General features: G+C 37.6%; 1 protein-coding gene across 1 annotated transcript in view; it reads right to left on the minus strand.

The window, feature by feature from the left end:
* The window catches only part of LOC131702136 (uncharacterized), a 283,941-nt gene that overhangs the window by 111,408 nt on the left and 152,560 nt on the right, over nucleotides 1-19,973 (minus strand). The gene's annotated exons all lie outside the window — the stretch shown is intronic.

Raw genomic sequence — 19,973 nt, forward strand, 5'->3', positions numbered from 1 at the left:
GTTAACTTTCCTTTGTTTTAACAGATACCACTTGTAGCCACCATAAACCAACAACAAAAACAAAAAAAAAAGAATTTACCACTTCACAGTGGAGAGTGAGCAATGATTCATTTACAGGAATCTCCCACATTTATTTTCAAATGTCTGCCTTACACTTGCCCTAAAGTATAGGGTGCAACCTTACACCTGAGCATGTGAAATAGCATGAATTGTGGCACGCTGGAGTAAATTGGCAGTGATTCTACCACACCATAAACTATATAAATATAATGCCTTAATATATGTATGGATATTTTGTTTCCTTTTGTTTTTATCCTAAATTGAGTATGTCAGCAAAAATAGTAAACAGCACACACACAAAAAGTTTGCTGCTTAATTTTTGTTTGCTTGTTTTTAATGAAATAAACTCATAAGAACCTTTATAAATATAAAATCACAGTGGTCGTGTCTGATTTTCTGAGAGTGTGACCTGTCTTGGTGGACTTCACTTGAAAATTGGACGAAGCAATTGTGAGTTCACATAGACTTTTTTAAAGTCTAGCATAATAGTAGCATAACAGGTGGATTTGCTCCATATACAAGTATAGTAAAACATAGTTAAGCATTGTAAAGGTATGGTAAAGCATATTGCATGACATGGTAAACTTTGCTAAATGCATAGTATAATAATGGGAAAAGCATAGGTAAATTGCAAGATTATTGCTGAAATTTAAACAAAAAAACATTGGTAAACTTTTATAAGTGTCAAAGGACGAATTTTGCAAATTGCATAAAAAAGTTCAAATTAAACTGTTAATGAGGCTGACAAAATACCGGCATGCTTGTCCTGCCTTTCAATATCTTACAGACTTTTAGCATGATGTCTTAATAATAATAATATTTTTTTATAGCACCTTTCATAGTGGACCACCCTCACAAAGTGCTTTCAGAGGTAGGCTGTGAACTGCATTATATGCAGAGTCACTTACAATAGGACATTGATTTAACACCTCATCTGCAGGATGGTGTACAAGGAGGTTAAGCAACTTGCTCAGGGTCACACAGTGAGTCAGTCAGTGGCAGAGGTGGGATTTGAACCAGTGACTTTCTAGTTACAAGCCCGGGACTTTAACCATTGGGCCACACTGCCATTAATGGCTCAGTGGCAGGGCTGAGGCCTACCCATGTAAAATAATATATTTGTGTTGGGTTTGGTTGAGTTTGTAAATAAAATGTGTAACTTTTATAAAAACAAAGTGTGTGCTGGATGGCAGGGCTGGGAGGTTAGACATCCCTACTTGCCTAAATAAAACTGAATGTGCAGCAGGTGGCCAGGTGTCAGTTACATAATTGATAATTAGTTAACTCTGGTTAAAAAGAGTCTGAAAAGCCAGTTTATTTGTGCTGTGCGGTGTGGTGCATAGCAGCATGAGGATTCATGACTGTAGCCACATGTGTGTATTTCCTTCCACAATAGGGATACCATTGCTGCTACCCTTGTGGCGGCCACCAACCACTGCAACTGCATGTGTTTAATAAAACCTGGATGCCTAGTGGCGTTTTCAACAAACCCTCTGTGTCTCTCCCGTCTATGAGTGGATACCCACACAGTAACAGAACACCCCTGCTCCAGGGCCTAATGCTTTATTTTAATAATGTTTTTAAATGCTCTCTAAGGTTAGAGGACAATTTAAAAATCAAGACTAAACTCCAAACCCTCTTCAGAAACAGGCAGGGAAGATTTAATCACAGTCAATTTACAGTATACATTACAAGGTTTATTTAGGCAACAGTGCCAAAGAAATAAAATAAACTGTGTTTAAAATCTGTTGCATATGATGTTTTGTTTAATTGTTAAACGGTTGGTTTCAAATTAAGAAATGAGCAGTTTACACTTAACCAAAAGACACAAATCGTTCACAGTATGACTGTAATAAAAAAAGGTTAATTGATCTATTACAATTTCTAACGTTACTCTTTAAGTAAACACAAATGGGTTTTAATTCAAGAACAATTTATTCAAAGACTATTTTTTAATACCCTATTTTTTTCTTAATAATAAATGTGCAAATTGCACAATGGAGTAGAAAGCATGGGGCCCAATGAATGATCACTTGACATTTAGGTCCAAAAGTCTTTGTAATGTTATTTGAGAAACAACCCATTCCAGCTCAAAGGCACACTCTTTTCAGTTTCTGTCCTCAGTGTATTTATACCTAGAGGGTTTATTTGCTATATTTTTACTTAAATCTTTGAAGCCACTAATAAATATATGGAAACTAATACAGATATGATATATATTTTTTTATTTTCTTTAGTCACATTGACTTGAGGGATTTACATAGCACACAATTACATCATTTGCCAAATAATTGCAAAATACTGCACACTCCTCTGAGACATATCATAAAACCCCATGATATATACATGATATATTAATGTACCCTTCCCCCAGTCCTCAAGCAAGTGTTAACACACAGCAGGGGAGCCTTTCTGATAGCTAAGGCTACTGAAACAGCAGCATGTCGAAACAGGCCTTGCTTTCTTTTTTGTTGCTACTTGTTGTGCATGCTAATCAACAAAAAACACTTTTTTGCTAGTGTGTTTGAAACCCTGGTAGATCAATATTTTGATAGCCACTCACTAATATGCTGTCAGCATGCAGCTGTGATTGCTTTACACAGGTATCCAGAAAAGGCCCTGCCTAAGAGATGTGCTTGAAAGCAGCTGAACTTCCCGTGAAAGTCTAAAAGGTCTTTCATTTTGTTTTTCTTACAGATTTTATTGTGATCCATAGAGGGGATTTATCATCACAACAGTGTCTTAAATGTAAGTTTTGGTCCAAGTCTAAGTCCATGCCCACAAACTGTCCCAAATCATGACAGAACAGCCACTGTGTGCACTATTCATCAGGCATACACATCAATCTGATTAAACTGTATTCCATTTGCAACCTTTTGACTGCTCCAGTGTCCTTGCACCATAGAAGGCAAGCAAAAGTAACGAGTGGCTATCCATGCAGCTGCTCCACCACAGTAACAAGGAACATTGATTGATTTTGGTCCTGTAAAAATGGAAACTTGAAACGCCAGTATGCTTTGCTATGGTCTGATTCAGTATCATGAAGTAATTACAGGGTCAACCAGGCTTCCTTCTGATATGGTTTTATCACCTTCCAGAAGACATACTGCGATATGTCATTGTTATGCATTATGCATTGCAAATAGTTTCAACATAAGTGAACTGCTCTTAGTGGAACCCACTCTTACATGTAATTATTTACTGTATTCTCTTTTTTTTGCTCTTATTATTATTATTATTATTATTATTATTATTATTATTATTATTATTATTATTATTATTATTATATCTTGTAAAAGTAAATCCTAATTGTTTTTTCTCCCACCATTGATGTACATCCACTAGCATAAACACCAAATATGTTTTACTGGTACAGTATTTACGAAAAAAAAAAAAAAAGGTTAAAACAAACGCTTTGACTTTTTTACTCAGTTTTTGGTCCAGTGCACAATTATTATTATTATTATTATTATTATTATTATTATTATTATTATTATTATTGCTAACGCTTAGTAAATAGTATCCTCTTAAAGCTTAAGCATTAATTAACAGAAGCAACAATAAAACTACGGAAACCAAATTAAACTGTTATTATTATTATTATTATTATTATTATTATTATTATTTATTTATTTATTAGCAGACGCCCTTATCCAGGGCGACTTACAATTGTTACAATTGTTTGATCTTTTGCTGCTGATTTTATTGTACTTTACAACTTCTGTTATCTGTAATGTGATATTCTGAAATGTGATACTTTACAACGTGATATTTTGTAATGTGATACTTTGTACTGTGATATTTTGTAACAATTGTAAGTCGCCTTGGGTGTCTGCTAATAAATAAATAATAATAATGAAGAGTGTCCAAATATTGGTTAGTAGGGTAGAGTATTATATTCTCTATCTATCTTCATCATCACTGTCCTCAAACATGACACATTTTTGCATCTATGATATTTCCTGGAGATAAGACGAAAGTAAAGTGTAGTATGTTTTTAAGGGCACCTCACAGAAATGTTCCAGTTACCGTGCTTTTCCAATGGTTATACTCAGCACTCCAGATAAGGCTTTGGATCTGGGAGTAACTTACTGAGAGTAAAAGGTATATTCAGGGGGTAAAATGCAACATTAACTTGAAGTCATAAGTAATCTCTATAAATACTGTACAATCTTTAGGTATCACACTGACTCTGCAAATTAATTATGTTACTTATATTTTAACATAAAATTATTAAACACAGTGAATAAAGCCAATATAAAGCCATACAGATAATTAAATAAGGAAATGCATTAATAAGTTATAAAACAGTTTGTTTAATATTATAATGTAGGTCTTCCCATCTGACCCACAGAGGACCTCCTGCCTGGTACAGACAGTTTGTTTAATATTATAATGTAGGTCTTTAGTTCATTTGTAGCTGGACTGGGGTGTTTACGGTTCAACCTGTGTAGCTTCAAATTTTTCTTATTCTTACAGTGATTGGCTGTAAAGACAGGGCTAGCCAGAGACTGGATAATGTTTGTTGGGTTGGTTTTTCTTGTGTACTGTTTCCTATATACATTAAGACATTGTATTCTGGGAGATGTAGTTGTTAGTGGAAATTTTAGGGGAGGCGGGAGGGGAGGCAGACTAGCTGTGCAGCAAAAAAGAAAATTCTTTTTATTACCATCCTTTACCATAGTTCACAGTGAGTAACATGCTTGCCTGTGCTTTATCATACTTTCACTATAATTGTACTATCAATTACTATACTTTGCTATGCTTTTGCCACATTTGACAGCAGTACAGTATTATAAAAAGTACTTTGGACAGATTTAAAAAATGCAGATTTACAGTGGTTGAAAACAAATTGGTTATTATTTATTTGTTTTTTTGGAGGAAGGAGAGTAAAGCGAAGAACAAATTCTCACCCAGTCTTTTTAATGTAAATTAATTATATTTGGGGTATCACTTCACTTGTGAGACAACTTGTTCATCAAAGTAATTTGTCTATATTTGAACAGGGGTTAATGGTCTATTCAGGGACACCAAGTGTGAAGTAAAACCCAGTAGTCACTCTGCATTTATTCATTTGATTTGTCAACTCCCATCAATACTACCTTTATTATATACAGTATTTACATCACAAAGGATTACATTCACTTTCAGTTGTAAGAGAAACCAATTTAAGTAAACAAACTTTTACTATAATGCTTTCATCAGTTATTAACATAAATTACTTTTTAAAGCAATTGTACATCTCACAATGTTGGTTAATTTCTTCACTTTAAACAAATTGCAAAGAAAGGTTAATAAAGTGAATTGTACATTAGTTCATTTATTTTAGTTATTAGTCATTTTCAAGCTTGTATTCCCCCCCCCCGTTTGGTGAAGGCTGAAGACATTAACTAAAATATAGTTTTAATGAAATACTGTATTATTTGATTACCAGCATATATTTTTCTGAAAATGTGTCCTTCTCGCTACATTAAATGCACAAACCATATTGCTCCAACAACAATTATTCTGTCTAATTTAGTTTGGCAATACAAATGAAAGGAATAGTTGAACTGACAATGTGTGTGAACATAATACAGTTATTTTATGTAACCTGACACTTCCACACTTAGATCTTTGTCAAGTCAGCATGATTTAAAGGGGATGCTACAGTGCTTGCTGAGTAAGACTGGTACTTCAGAGTACATGACCATGACAATTTAATTTAGTGCTTTGTAGTTTAAAAACTACTGTTCTTTGTTTTCCCTAATGTGTGGTTTGGTATTTTTACAGAAACACATGTATATACTGACGAGAAAAGCAGAAAGCACAGCCTTGTATTAACGTGAAAATTACTAAGCAAAGCAGCAGAGAAGTCCAGCAATTTGTCCTGTGTGAGTCTAGTACATGTCACTCCAGCAATCTGTAAGTGTGGGATGCCAGACAAGAAATTATAGTGTATTGGCGCATATTGTTATCCCAGGGGTGAGAAAAGCTTGTAAACACCTCAACCCTTAGGCATTGTTAGCCTTTACAATGCTTTTATCCTCTGTGCTCTTTTTTTTAAATGGAACATGATATTATTAACCCTTGCACTGTATCATCATCATATAAGATGAATTGTTAATACAGAAATTACATCATGCATGAAAAACTAAACCGTAATTTATTTTTAAAAGGTATTTTATCTTTATGTTAACAATAAAAAAAGGTTTGCAATTAATATAATGATTTAAAATACATATACAGCTATGACCAAGAGTTTTGTATCACCTAGAATTTTAGGATTGAGACATAATTAAAAAAAAAAAATATATATATATATATATATATATATATATATATATATATATATATATATATATATATATATATATATATATCGCATATCTTCAGCCTTTTTCAATCTACTGCTGGATGGAGGCCTCCCCAAGATTCTTCCACTAAAGCCTGTCTGCTGCGTCCCTCATCCACGTTGCTCCAGCGTGTTTCCTAATTTCATCTTGCCGTCTTCCTAGAAGTCTTCATCTTGGTCACGTAATATTTCTTGGGATCCAGTCTAGTACCTCCTTGGTCCAGCAATGGTCTGTTCTTCTTGCTACATGTCCAGCCCACTGCCATTTCATTTTTTTCACTCTTATAATAACATCGCATACTTTTGTTTGCGCTGTTATCCATTCCTTCCTTCCATACTCCATTGAGTCATTTGTAATTTTTGAGTCATTTTTGTATTGAGGGTCCAGGTTTCGCATCCATATGTTAGCACTGGCAGCACGCATTGATCAAAGAATTTCCTCTTGAGGCGTAAGGGTAGTTTCCCTTTCAGAACCATGCTAAATCTTCCAAAGGCACTCCAGCCCGTTTTTGCTCTTCTGTTGATTTAGCACATTTGGTTCTGAGTTGCCGAAACTAACTGTCCTATGTATACATAGTTATTGACTTCTTCAAGCTTGATTCCATTGACTTCAATTGCCTGTGGAGTGGTATATTTATTGAACATGACTTGAGTCTTCTTTAGGTTAATTTTCAAACCCGCTTTGATGCTAGCCTTGTGTAGTTCTTGTATTCTTGTTTGTAATTCTTCTGGGCATGTTGTAAATATGAGGATGTCATCAGCAAATCGTAGGTGATTCGAGTAGGCTCCATTGATCTTCAGACCCTTATTTTCCCAATCCAGTGTTTTGAAAATGTCTTCAAGGGTGGCTGTGAAGAGCTTTGGGGAAATTGTATCTCCTTGACAAACTCATTTTTTAAACTTGATTTTGTCAGGGGGGTTTTTTGAGTCTTACTGTTGCATTTTTGTATATGGTGCTGATCTATACGTTTTCTCAATTCCTAGTTTTTTCAGGGAGCTTAATACAGATCTTGTGTATAAAGGCTTTTTCATAGTCCATGAATCCCAAGCAAAGTGGTAGTTTGTACTCTTTGCTGGTTTGAATCACTTGCCGTACAACTTGAAGATAATCCATTGTGCTAAATCCACTCCTGAATCCTGCTTGCTCATTTGATTGTGCCGAGTCAAATTTATCTTGAAGTGTGTTGGTGAGTATCTTGGTAAAAAATGTTGTAGATTATAGGAAGTAAGCTAATAGGTCTGTAGTTCTTGAGGTCTTCTTTATCTCCTTTTATGTAAAAGTATCACGATGCGTTGTTCCAGTTGTTTGGCACTTTCTTTAGTTTAATACAGTCAACCCTCTTTATACCGCCAGGTGAGGGCCATGGGCAAACACGGGAAATAAGCGAGGGTGGCGTTATAATGAGGGTCAACAACAACAACAAAAAACACACACACACACACAACCTGCAATAAATTCATACATTTTATTTATTTCTTAGTTATACAATTACAGTATCTCCAGGCCATTTTAATAAAACATTAATATTTTTTAAAACTATAATACTAGTTCTTAACACAACAATAGGTCTACTAGTGACGTTTTATCATCTTTTCTCATCTGTATGAAATATACATGGCTACTTTTGAGGAACAGTTTATACTTAAAAAAATAATTAAAACAAATAAAAAATAAACACTCATTTAGTGTCAAATCACCCAAACAGTTCCATAAAAACAAAGTGTACCATTTTTTTTTTTTTTTTACTGTACTGGTCATTTGAACTTCACTGTTTGTGGCACGACTGTAAGCCTGCTCAATACTATCCCCGACTGAACGATTCCATCTATTTATTTTACAAAGCAATTTAAATTCTTGCATTCTTTTTTAAGCAGTTAAAAAAAATACAACTGCACCCACTCAGGTTCGTTGCCCCTTTAAAAACAGACCCAGGACACAGGTAAATTGAGGTTTAAAGTGCTTTTGCGCTATTTTTTTTAATAATAAATACAAACAAAACAAAATAAACACCTAGCTCTCTTTGAGCACTAACTAAACATAAATCGGGAACCTAAACTAAAAACAGGACAGCTAAGCTGTTTACCTGTAACAAAACAAAAGAAACAAAACCTAAACCACACAGGTAAACACACCACCAAAAGGTTTCACACTACCTTTTTTTTCTTTGTTCGCCTGCATGCACTCACAAGCGGGCTCTTCACACAGCAGCCCTGAGCAGACTAACTGCTCTCCTTAAGTACCCTGCACCTGGCTCTAATTTACAATAATAGTCATGTGCAGGTGATAATTAACAATAAAACAATTAACAAAAACAATTAAACTAAACCCAAAATGTGCCTACGCACATGTTTTCTGCAGGGAGGAATTAACCCCCTCCCTGCTGTCTTACACATCCCACCCCATGTCTTTCCAAGACACCGGCCATTTAACGGCCACCTCCCTCCACCCTTAAAAGACCACCCACCCTCAAGTCCACAAATGTCAATTTTCGCCCTCTTCCACGGGCGGGCTGGTCCCTCCGGCGCTTCCAGGGAGGGACTGCGACCCGGCGACACGGGACCCCACCGGGATGACAGGGCCGACTGCAGCGACGGCCGGGAAACCGGAGACTGCAGCAGGGGGCAGAGGTCTTCACCTGGGGACTGGCGTAGCAATGTCCAATCACCCAGGGGGAGTGAAGCAGCGAACAGAGGGAGCACTAGTGACATCTGGCAGCAGCCCAGCAACATCTGGGTGTTCGGGGAGAGCGGAGTAGGGAACCAGGTGTAGAGCTGTGGCCGATAGTGTAGGCTCCTGGGTTCAAAGTCTAGTGCCGGGAGGTCTAGGCAGACCGGCAGGGTGTCCAGGAGCAAGGGGCAAGGGACTGCACTGACCAGCACCGGATGAGCTTCAGTGGTTGCAGGATGGAGCTGTGGTGGAGGTGCGCTCTTCACCTCCTCTGGCTCAGGAGACAGCACCTCCTCTCCCTTGATTGCAGCCGGCGGCGGTACCTCTTGCTCCCTCGGCTGCCCTTCCTCTGGCTCTCGGGACGGCAGCTCAACCCCCTCTAGCTCTCGGGATGGCAGCTCCACCCCCTCTGGCTCTCGGGACGGCAGCTCAACCCCCTCTAGCTCTCGGGATGGCAGCTCCACCCCCTCTGGCTCTCGGGACGGCAGCTCCACCCCCTCTGGCTCTCGGGACGGCAGCTCCACCCCCTCTGGCTCTCGGGACGGCAGCTCCACCCCCTCTGGCTCTCGGGACGGCAGCTCCACCCCCTCTAGCTCTCGGGACGGCAGCTCCACCCCCTCTGGCTCTCGGGACGGCAGCTCCACCCCCTCTGACTCTCGGGACGGCAGCTCCACCCCCTCTGGCTCTCGGGACGGCAGCTCCACCCCCTCTGACTGAATCTATACTTCAGTTCCAGTTGAAACACCAGGCTTTGCTTCTGGAGCATTTCTATGTTGATTGTGTTGGATTTCATCATCATGAGTTTCGCTCTCTCCAGTACTGTGTTTAGGTGTATTTTGCATCTTACAAGTCTGTGGTCACTTCCTGTGTTAACATTGTTTAGTACTGAGACATCTTGTATGGTGTGCTCCTTGATGGTGAGTATGTAGATAATTTCATTCTTCACTCCATTGTGTCCTCTCCATGTTCATTTCCTAATGAGTTTCTTCTGGAAGAAGGTGTTCAAGATTAATATGTTCTCGTTCTCTGCAAATTCGGTCTGTCGCCCCTCTCGTTCCTGTTGCCATGTCTAAATTTGCCGAATGAATTCTCGTCTTCTTGCTGGGCTCCTTTTGGCATTGAAGTCACAGATGATGAATTTATAGTGGCTTTTCCCATTTTCATGTAATTCTTGTACTTCATAAAAATCTTCGACTTCTTCATCCGAATAGCTTGTTATTGGTGCATATACTTGGGTGACATGAAGTTCATACTTCCTTGAAACTTTCACTATCAGTCTTGCGGACCTGACTGACACACTGTCAATCTCTACTACATTATTCTTGATTCACTTGTGGCCAATGAATCCAATGCCTTCTGTTCGTCCATCTGTAGTGCCTCGGTAGAAGAGAAGATGTCCACTCTTGAGTTCTAGTAGTCCTTCATCTTTTCGTCATACTTTGCTTAGTCCTACGATGTCCCACTTGATTCTTCCAAGTTCTTCTTCCAACTCTTGAAGTCTTGCTTCACCTGAAAGAGATCTGCAGTTGTATGTGGCCAGGGTCAGTTTTTTGTGGCAGCCTAAAATCATAACCCAGTGATTCTTAGCACCCTCTGCCTTCATGCCTAACCAACCGCTGCCTTGGTCGGCGGCAATCCAGCCTCCGGGGAATGAGGACCCTGGTTTTGCCTGTACTTTCATAATGGGGGGGTGGGGGGGGGGGGGGGGGGGGATAGGCCATAACTCGGGTTGGTGAGTGCCCCTTCCACTTCGGCAGAGTACGTTACTCAAGCTTTCACAGCATGGTTGAACCTACCAGAGCTAGGGGACCCCTCTGTGTCTTGAGAACCCGTTGTCACCCTCCTGCCACTTTGAGGCAGTGGAAGTTGGACTTTAGGATTGATATATATCTATATATATATATATATATATATATATATATATATATATATATATATATATAGTACCATATAAAACTTAATTTGGATATTTTATTTAACATCATGTAATCAAAGAACCTACAAAATTATATCGCAAAAGTCTACCGGAAGCCATAATAGTAGTACAGTATTTCATGTTAGATTTCGAAATGTCACATTTAAAATTTTTTGTCAGTTTTCCATTAAGTATATGGTAAACTACAAAGTGGTATATAATTCAATATGTTAACATAACATTATTCAGCAGATTTTATTCGACTTTATGAAACAAAATTTGTCCACATGGTTTGAATAAAAGTCACTACTGTATTTTAATTGTAATTTTAAAAATTGTAGATACCAGAATTTATGTATGTTAGGGATTTCTATTCCACTATAAAGAATAACCTAATATAACTGTAATAAGTACTAAAAGTCATACATTAATCTAGAGTAAATGTGTTAATTATTACAATCTAAAATATAATTAAATTAAAAACTAAATATATTCTAAAATAAAATAAAAACTTTTTTTATTATTAAATTGTATTAAGATAAACATGTTTGTAATATACAGGAATCAACTAACACATTTAAAATCTAAAATTATATAAAAGTCATGCAGAAGAAAAATAAAAACTATGGGACCAAGTGGGACCACCAACAGGTAAGATAACCATCATTTATTTCCACACGAAAGACATTGTATAAATGAATTAGTTAAACAGTTTCAATTGAATTAACTCCTGTTCTCACTTTTGCAACATTACAATTTTAATTTACCTAATGGGAAAGGTAAGGGGATAAATAACTGTTCAACAGTCACTAATAATCTGGAAATAAAATAAGGTAGATTTGAGAGACCTCAGTAAGGTCAGAATGTACACAGAGGTGTCAGCCATTGTACAAACAGAAGAGGTATATCTCTAGTTTCAGCCTTTTTGATGTATACCCTTAGTGCATTTACACTTAATTAAAAATGTAAATACTATTCCAATATTCGAACATGAAACCCCCCTGTAAAGTTTCCTAAACAGCATTTTCTAAAATTCCCATTTAGATAAGAGAGTATTGTGTGAAGGTTTGGAGTTGTGGTGATTGTCCTCTTCATTTCTGATAAAAATGAAAAAGAATTCAGGACTATCTTATTGTTGCCATTTGGGCACAGTGCAACAGAGGGTTAAACGTGTATTTCCACAGGGATGTCATTAGAGTGCAATGTGTTTCACAAAGCAAAGTGCTGAGGAATCTGTGTTCGTTCCCAATTCATATTTCAGTAAACTGCCACACAGAACTACTGTAGCAAGTTATTTGTTGTACACATTTTTTCATGATTGCATTGAGGTCCAAATCCCACTCAGGGACAAATATTATGAATAACAACCCAATACAGTTATATTTTATTAACACACTACTAGTATATATCTTCATGTCATGTTACAAAGTAATTACATGACAAGTAGACCGTCTCTGCTGTTTATTGTCATTGGGATTCAAAATCCCGACATCCAGCAGAATGGTACAGGTTGAGCAGTAGGGTAGAGATCTGTTTGGAAAGTATAACCATCACAGAAGCCTTTGGCCGAGTGATTCACTGAATATGTTATTTTAAAATCCAGGATCTTAAAATTATATATAATATCTATTACATAACAAGTATTGTGGTCTTTCGAAAGGAGGAAACAAACCTTGTAAGACCCTGGATCACAGCTGTAAGGTCTCCACACACCGGACGTGATGCGATTTGTTCTGTGATAAAATTGTACTTTCGCTGCGACACTACCTTTCACACCAGTGGCGACAGGTGCACGTTATGGGATCGGCGACTCTCCTCTGATTGTATCATCAGCTGGAAAAAAACACACATATGATAGTCCTGTTATACAGCTATGTGGCAGGGCAGGGCCCTGCCTGTAAATAGTGTTTGTGTTGTTTTGGTGATTGTTGGCAGGGATAATTTCCTATCCCTGCCAAAATGTTGGATTGAATAATTGATGATAATTAGGGTCCAGCCACATGGTATAAAAAGGGAGAAAAATCCCTTGTTTAGAGAGGAGTTTTTGGTGAGTGTTTGTGCTGTGTTGCTGTTATTATTTTGGAACTTTGTGGTCGTATTTTGTTAGTAGTGAAGGCGAATGCCCAGCCTACGTTTTTGGTATTTTGTTTAAAGTTTTGTTTTGGTCTGTGTTCCTTTTTGTTTTGATTGCTATTTTTTTGTTTATTAAAATGCACATCAGCACTTTAAACTGCAGCCTTCCTTGCCTCTGTCCCTGCCGATACCATCTGGGCCACAACGCTACCCTGTCACAAGCTAATAAAAATGTAGAATACATAATAGCTTTTCTGAATACTAATTTCAATGAAGGTAAACGAATCATACACACCAGCTATATCCAATTCCTTGGAAATGGACTGCCAGATCTCCCTCATTGCCGTGTCTTTATAATTGTTGTGTCCTTTATTGTACAGTTCCAGGTATTTTGATACTACAAGAATGAACCTTTCTTCTGCCGTTGTTTACTGAAGGCAAGCAAGAGAAGCTGTTCCTCATTGGTCAGTTCCCTAGCGGCCACGCAACAAAATCGCAAAAATAGACACCAATCCTATTTTTTCACAACAATTCAGTGTTGCATGTTGCATCACAGGCAGTCTGAATGGCTTGTATCAAAAATACATGTTTTTTTTTGAGGGTCGTACAACACATTTGCTTGTCGCATCGCGTCCGGTATGTAGAGGCCTTCAGTCATCAAGCTTTTTGTCAATCAATCCTGCAGGTGAAATAGTGGAAGACAGCTCAGTGACACTGACCTGCTACAAATGAGTCTTCTGGATGTGTGTTCAACTACTGTGTTTTTGCAATTCCTTGTCCTTGTCTGCATCTGCTACCTCTAATCTGCTGTTCACCATGGGAGGAGTATTTACAGCTGTGTTTAGATGATCTGTTATGATTGCAGGGATAAGAACCTGTTAAAAGTTTTCAGCTCTGAGATCATCTCTCTTGGATTGTCACACCTTTTCCTTATATCTATGTAATCATATTTTGTTTGCCAACGTCTCACAGATTGTTAGAAATACTAAAAGAAACTTTATACAGTCCAATAATAAATGTTGCATCTTTAAGTCTTCCTCAGTGTCTTACAACAGACTTTTCATCATAACGGTTGTCATTGCATTTTTTAAAGTTTCTTTTATTATTTATAAATGTACCACTATTATGTTTTATAGCTATGGATGTAATGTCTGCCTGGTGTTAGTGCTCCTTAATCTTGGCATGCATCACAACTTCATATGAAATATCCCTATTATCTTACCTAAAAATAAATAATACCAATGAATGTAAGAAATACAGCAGCATATATTTCTTACATTAACTAAGGCAGAGTGTTTCAAGGGGACAGATTAATGACTCACTTTGGTGTACCATTGATGACCTGGTGTCACCAGAATGTTATTACTGAAACAGAAAATGATATACTTTGCAGAGTGGCTCTAAGCAAGAAGAATAGAATAATAAGATAACTGTGATATTTTATACCCATACCAAGTTTCTCTTACATGGCATGCATGTCTTCTCTATGGCTAATTTGACAATTCTTCCATCGCACACTTACAGAAACAGCTTGTCTCCATATCAGTCTCGGACATCTTCAAGCCACTGGTTGAGATTTCTGAAAAATCGATAAAGACAGATGTCCCTACTGACTAGTGGATTGCAAATGATGGGCCGCTATTTAAGAAGGGAGATAAGATGGATCCGGGAAATTACAGACCCATCAGCCTTACCGCCATAGCGTGTAATATCCTGAAATAAATCATAAAGGTTAAACTGAAGGGTTACTTATATAGTAACAACATTATTGGAAGCAGAGAATACTTGTCAGTGGCAACATGGCATCCCGATAAAGGTGCTCCGCGTGGAGTGCAGGATGCGCCCTATAGCCTGGAGGTCACCGAGTCCAGGCTATTCCACTGCCGACCGTGGACAGGAGTTCCCAGGGGGCGGCGCACAATAGGCCGGGCTCTGCCCGGGGGGGGGCTTAGGTCGGCCAGGGTGTCCTCGGTTCACTGCGCACCAGTAACCCCTGTAGACTGGCCGGGTGCCTGGGGTCTTGCCTGTAAGCTGCCCAGAGCTGTGTTGTCCAATTGACACTGTAGCTCTGGGTTGGCTGCATGGCGGGCCTGCAGAGTGAAAAGAAGCAGTCGGCTGACGGCACACGTTTCAGATGATAGCGCGTGTTCGTCTTCGCCACTCCCGAGTCAGCGTGGGGCTAGTAGCTGTGAGCTGAGCCTAAAATAAAATTGGCTATTTCAAATTGGGAGAAAAAACGGGGTAAAGTCAATTGCCAACTACTAAATTAAAAAAAAATAAATAAATAAATAAATAATAATAATCTTAAGTGTTAATGCGGTCACAAAAACAGGATTCGATTCAGGTCCTATCATTACAAACAAGACATTGGAGAAAATCCATCAAAGAGCAACTAGACTAATCCCTGGGCTAAAAGGTATAAGTTATTATGTGTTAATTGCATGAAACTCTTAACCTGGACACTAGTTCGGAAAAATAATCTATGTAGAGCCCTAACACAATGCTGGTTAAAAGCATGTCAAGTTTGGCAAGTGTAGTAAGTACTGATCGTGAGTCACCAACACCGATTGGCAAGAATAATATTATATCCCCTCTTGGAATCATATCCCTGGACCACAAATTTGATTTTATTTAACGCTAGATTTTCGAACTACCTAGAACCACCACGTGGGTCACTTTGACCCATACATTTTTAAACTGCTTTGTTAGGAAAATGAAAGACATACTATCAGATACAACTGAAAAGTTTTATTCATGAACATCATATCTAATATTTGCATTGCAGAAACACCGTATTTAAATGGAAAATTAAACATAAAAGGCTTTATTTTTTATGAGCGCATATACAGCACGACTACAAACAGTGAAAAAATATAAAATACACATTTAAAAAGAAACGGGTATGTACATATACCCGTGTACAGGTGTAAATGGGTATATGCACACACAAAACTATAAAATCAAAATCATTGTTTCTAATACTACATAAAAAGAAAATATAACACTACTTCTGGTATGACTGCTGCATTGTACTCTATGGAGGAGCGTACACATCTGCCGGCTGACTGTGCCTGCATCCAGGAGCTGTGTTGTAATCACAGACGCAGTTCCATTGAACACGTGTAAACTGGTACATACAAACCAGTAAAACTGAAATGTTTTTTTTTTTCTAAAAGCAATATAAAAAAAGAATATATAACATACGTTTCATATTAGGCACATAAGTTGTTATCCTACCTGTCATTTCAGTTTGATGTACGCATCTGAGAGCAGCTTGCCGTATTCCAATCAAAATGACTACTTTCAAGATTAAATATTTCCTTCATATCTATTCCCAGTTGCATTTGTGGAACAAAACGAAGGATTGTTGTCTCCAGGTACATTGAAAAATAATCAACTCGGCTTTCACTTGACAAAGTGGCATCTTGACAAATCCACAATCATAGCAATCACTGTCTCGTAATCAGTCTTTAAGCAAAGGCTTGAAATAAAAAAAAAAAACATGTGTGCTAGGAGGAGGAGGCATGTCTTGTTTGCTGCATATCGTACGTTATATTTAAAAAAAGACATGTATTGTAATGCATAGTTCACATTGACCCACGTGGCGGTTCTAGGCAGAACTGTTTATAACTTCATAATTTTTGTGATTTTGGCTATCAAACGCTGTCAGGATATTTAATTCATATGTTTAGGAAAAGTCAAAAACAGACATACACATACGATTTACAACGGAAGAGTAATTCACATTTTAAATGCAAAATGGGTCAAACTGACCCGCATGACGGTTCTAGTGTTAAAGTTCAGGGGGAGGGGAGAGAATAGTAGACACAGTTGTTAAATTCATTAGCCAGTTGTCAAAGCCTGGGTTTGAATATGCTGGTCTCAACCAAGCCCCCAGTGGATATTAGTCCCCTTTGTAAACCCATCACAATTAAAAGAGGCCCAGGACTGAATGGTAGACGATGTAGAGGACAGACAGGATTGAGGTGCACCCACAGACACCATCCAGTGCTCTGTTATGTTAATGAGCATTAAAAACCACGGATAATAACAAAGATTGTACTGTACTAATGTGATAAATAATGATGATAAAAAAATAAATCTGACTGAATATTAGTAAGGGGGTGGGGTGGGGGGGGGGGGCTGCGACAAGAATGGGGGATTTGACAAAAGACTAAGTAAGTACGAATCAACAATGAAATAAATGTGTCCAATTTCAGTAAGTATTAGAAAATCCGCTGCTTTATGAATAGCCTCTGCTTGCTGACCCAAGTCCCAAGAGGTTGCCCTGATGATGTTTTGGTTTTGATTTCTTCTGGTCAGTTCCACTGTATTCTCTTTTTTAAAGGAAGAAGAAGAATACAAAGAAATTCTATTAAGATTAATGGTCTTTTTAACGGATTGCCGTCCCTGTAAAATGAGGCCCTTATGCTGGGAAAACAAGATCATTTAATAATCATATACAAAAAATTGCCATCCAGATGGCCATTCAGTAAAATAATTGTTCCCAGAGAAAACAGAATTATGAAGCAGCCATCGCGGAGCCTCGAAAATGGCAATTATTTTATTACATCATTGTAGAGCGGAAGCCATATGTGGAGATAATTCACAGCAGAAGATGTTAAAAGCAATAAAAGGGTATTACTGTTTGAATGCTCGTTGTATTATGGTAAGTGCTAACTGGGGAGGAATATGCTTCACCTTGGGGAGCTTTCACAGTAGGTCTGATAATATAAAGGATATGATTTATTGCGGTATGAGGAGAGCACAAACCCTTTCAAGACCCTGAGATTTCTGTTTACCTCTTTATCTCTCAAATGTCATCATTTGAGCTGAAACATCTAACCTTTCGAGTTAAAGGTGGAAATCTGTTCATCCGCTTGTAATGCGATAACCCAGAGGAGAACAAATACAAAATATATCATTTTTATTTATAGTCAATTGTATTTTCTTCTGTGTTTATTATACTCTCCAAACCCCAACTGCATCTGGCAACTAAGCTTGATAGACGAGGCAAACCAGAGCTGAATGTTCTCCTTCAGCCACTGCCTGCCATTGCCTGTTCAGTTCAGTAGGTCAGAATTACTCACAAACCTCTTCAGTGGCAACAGAGCCAAATCTTAACCTTAACTAAATATATAGAACTTCAGACCCTGTACAAAGTACTTATTTTATATTCAAGTTGTATTATTAGATTTATTTTTGTTTTGCAATACTTTTTTATCCCCTGTTTTTTAAGAATGATAGAACTGTTAAAACCTGCCAAGGCTTTCAAAAAACATACCGGTCTTTGCATTGTAAACTATGGTGGAATTTCCATGCATGTTTTTATTTTAGCTCTAGACATTTGCTCGAGTAAAATGTCTCATGCAAAATGCTTTTTCGGGTTTCCATTCGCTCAGTTTATTTTACTCGAGAAAACCCAGCTTTTCACCCGACATCATGCACATGAAGGGGAAAGGTGGGGGCTGATATGTAAATTAGCTGTGCGTAAAGTTCTCGTGCTGTTTTCTCAGAGGGCTTGTGTAAATGTTTCCATGCGCACAGGGAACTGGTACACAAGGTAATGTAAGCTGATGTAATACAGCTGCGATTTCTAAATACCCTGTGTGTGGTTGTTTAATAATATGTTTTACTGCTTTTGCCCAAATTGTTTTTCAAATATCACTGGTGGGTGGCAAGTCCTTAGTAGTGAATACTGCTTCAACTAATTTATCTTACGACTCATGAATTAAAAATTAACTCAGAGGTATAAAATGAAACTGATCAACACAGGTATTGCAGATCACCATGGCTAAAAACCGGCGAAGACATAGGATTCTAAAGCTCTGTGCCAGACACCTTCCACTTATGCTCCCAAGGCTGTCTAGATTGGGAACAGTGGATAGCATCATGCGCAGATCCTGGCATGCCACACGAGATGTCTCTAAAGCTTTGAAATAAGGGAACACGACATGACAAAATGATTTAAATAAACAGTATTTTAACACATTATGGATTTGTGACTTTATAAGGTACTTTACATGAAAAGTCATAATATACTGTATTCCTTTCAAGACCTATGTAAACACAAGATATATATATATATATATATATATATATATATATATATATATATATATATATATATATATATTTATTATTATTTATTTCTTAGCAGATGCCCTTATCCAGGGCGACTTACAATTGTTACAAGATATCACATTATTTTTACATACAATTACCCATTATTTATATATATATATATATATATATATATATATATATATATATATATATATATATATATATTGTGTTTACATAGGTCTTGAAAGGAATACAGTATATTATGACTTTTCATGTAAAGGACCTTATAAAGTCACAACTCTATAATGTGTCAAAATATAGCTATTTAAATCATTTTGTCATGTCTTGTTCCTTTATTTCAAAGCTTTGGAGACATCTCGTGTGGCATGCCAGGATCTGCGCACGATCCTGCGGCATTCCAGTCTTCAGGATTGTATACATGTCAACACGCACTTCCGCAAGTTATTATTTCTAAGGGATTAATGTATTCTTAACGGAAATAGGCTATTCAGTTATGTGTAGACTGAAGGTATAAAGATTTTACATTTTCCTCAGATTTTCCTTACTTAACAGCATTTGTGTTTAATGTTGTAGGTTCAAAGTAAGAGCTTGATATTGAATACTTTAAAATGATTGGGGGAAGTCAGTATGGCTCACATCATTTCACATCATTTTTACGATAGTAATCTATATTTCCCTTTCTTTCAGGTAATACAGCATATAGGGGATCAGGGTGTGCCCTTATATCTAGTCGGTGATGCTACGTAACCCCTACTTATGAAACCCTAATACCCATCTGGACAGCTGCAGCTGCTGAGGAAGCATTCAACACCACTCTTGGGCAAATACAGGCAGTG

This window comes from Acipenser ruthenus, chromosome 2, assembly GCF_902713425.1.
Source record: "Acipenser ruthenus chromosome 2, fAciRut3.2 maternal haplotype, whole genome shotgun sequence".
Taxonomy (NCBI): Eukaryota; Metazoa; Chordata; class Actinopteri; order Acipenseriformes; family Acipenseridae; genus Acipenser; species Acipenser ruthenus.